Here is a 2,286-nt window from a genome sequence, read left to right as displayed (position 1 = left end):
CAAGCTGTTGCGCAGCCACTGGTACCTGTATTGGGGAAACACATCATGCAAACAAGGAGCTTATGGCCACAGTGGCAAAAACCTTTTCTTGTCAGAGACCAAGAACTCTTGCAGTTGTTTATGTCATCCCTTCTTCTGCAGACAGAGGTACTAAAAAGTTGTGTCTCTTATGGATAACTCCACTAATAAGCTAAAATGTCAAGGTCAAGGTCAAAGTCAAGCACAACATGCCAGATCAGTTCCATCGGTGCAAGATGCCTCGTCTGATTGCCAAGGGTGAAGGTAAAGCAAATGCAATCACAACAGTCATAAGCAATATGGTTGACATTGCAAAGGCACTTAATTGGCCTCCAATCTATCTCACCAAATATTTTGATTGTGAGCTGGGAGCACAGATCCAGTTTGATGTTAAGAACGACCATTATGTTGTTAACGGATCTTCTGAGGTGAACAAGCTGCAAGACATGTTGGCTGGATTCTTTATAAAATTGGGTCTTTGTCCTGTGTGTGAGAATCTTGAAACAGAGTTGCATGTGAAACGGAAGACGCAAACAACAGGTGATTCTTGTAAAGCCTGTGGGTATCGAGTCATGCTTGACACATCATTCTCAAAAACCCACCTGGGAACAGTGACAGTGGTTCAGAAAATGGAAAGAAAAGATAGGAAGGGCAAAGACAAGGAAAATGGCTCTGTGTCTAGCCGTGAGGCACCATAACCACCACCACCAAAGGACATCAGTCCTCCTCCACATGCTGTGAAAGAAGAAGAGAACAATAACTGGGGAAGGATATAACTGAGGAAATCCAAAGGTGCAGAATGGATGAGATCAGTGCCCACACCAAGGTTCTGACACTGTGATGATTTGAAAGGACTGTTGAAGAATGGGGTCAATATCCTGTTTGATTTCGTTGAGAAAAAGAAAGAGGAAGGTGTCGTCACTCATTTGACAAATTGTTGCCAAAGCAGATTTACTGGATGTGAAAGTTACGGGCCCTCTTCTTTCAACTGAAGTTCTTTCTAATGAGAAGATTAAAGAGCAGATGAAGAAATGCAGGGGCCATTTCCTACGATTTTGTCACAACCACAAAAAAGCTCAGCGATGTCTTCTTCATGGTTTGGAGCGAGTGGAAGCAATGCTCCAAGCTCAGCTCATCTCCAAGGTTCCACATAACTTGAAGGAGATGTATGATGCAGACCTTTTGGTGTAGGAGGTGATCATCAACCGGTCAGAAAAGCCTCAAAGACATAGGTCTCAAAAAAACTCGCCAAAGAGATTTGTGTCAAAGCGGAACCATTTATAAAGTGGTTGAAGGAAACAGAGGAGAAATCTTGTGGTGAAGAAGATGATGGAGATGAGATATTCAAAGTTGCCAGGGTACCGAAAGTTGAAGCTGTGAAGACTGATAAGAACAATGACATTGAAATTGATGTCATTTAAAGGGGTGGGTGCAGCCCAGCTTAACTGTAATGCTGACAGTCTTTCTGCCTCATCAGCCAGAAGCACAACATGTATGGGCAAAAGCTAACATGGTTTCACATCATGCTACACTTCCTACTAAAAACATATTGCTGTGAGTGGTCTGTAATTAAGCCCAACAAGACATCGCAGGAGTCCACACACATATCAGTGAGCAGATGTAGTTGGCTTATTTATAGCATGTTTTCCTTTGAAAAATTAGTGGTGGCCACATTTGGATCACATTTATACAGTTATAAAAATAAAGACTTGATTTTGGCCATTCTTCAGATTTTTGGCTCTGAGTGACTTAAGCTGAAATAATAGGCTTCTTTTAAAAACATTGTTCTATCATTTAATCTGATAGAATTCTTGAATCCTGTTCGAAACTGTTAGGTGCTGGGCTGTAAAAAAGGTCTTCAGCAGAATGTAAACATAAACTTATTTATAATTATCTTATTCAGCCATTAATAAATTCAGTACTTTTTTTTTGTCTTGTAGCTAGTTCCTCAAATTGGCATCTGGTAATGTACATTCTTACCATGTCAAGGTGGAGAGTGCACTATCTATATCTCACTAAGAGTAAAAATGACCTGAGTGTCCTGTAAATAGTTTTAAATAGTTTTGAAACTTGAATTTTTTTTTTCAGTTTGCATACACTTGCCCCAAATTATAGTCTTTAATGACATGTGCATTACACATGAGCTGAGCCAAGAGAATTATTACACTAACAAATAAGCATTTTTGTGTATATGGCTATTGCTTTGTGCTGAGAAAATCCTCTCAATCTTTGGGGTATGATTTAATAGTAACTTCTATGAGTTTATTT

At 39.8% G+C, this 2,286-nt stretch overlaps 1 pseudogene; it reads left to right on the top strand.

The window, feature by feature from the left end:
* Positions 1-227: 227 nt before the first annotated feature.
* LOC118705945 lies at positions 228-1,745 on the top strand (annotated as a pseudogene).
* The last annotated feature ends 541 nt before the right edge of the window (positions 1,746-2,286 follow it).

Source organism: Pipistrellus kuhlii, unplaced genomic scaffold, assembly GCF_014108245.1.
Source record: "Pipistrellus kuhlii isolate mPipKuh1 unplaced genomic scaffold, mPipKuh1.p scaffold_m20_p_5, whole genome shotgun sequence".
NCBI lineage: Eukaryota > Metazoa > Chordata > Mammalia > Chiroptera > Vespertilionidae > Pipistrellus > Pipistrellus kuhlii.
Note: the sequence above shows the minus strand (reverse complement) of the source record. Positions and strands in the feature narration are given on the sequence as shown.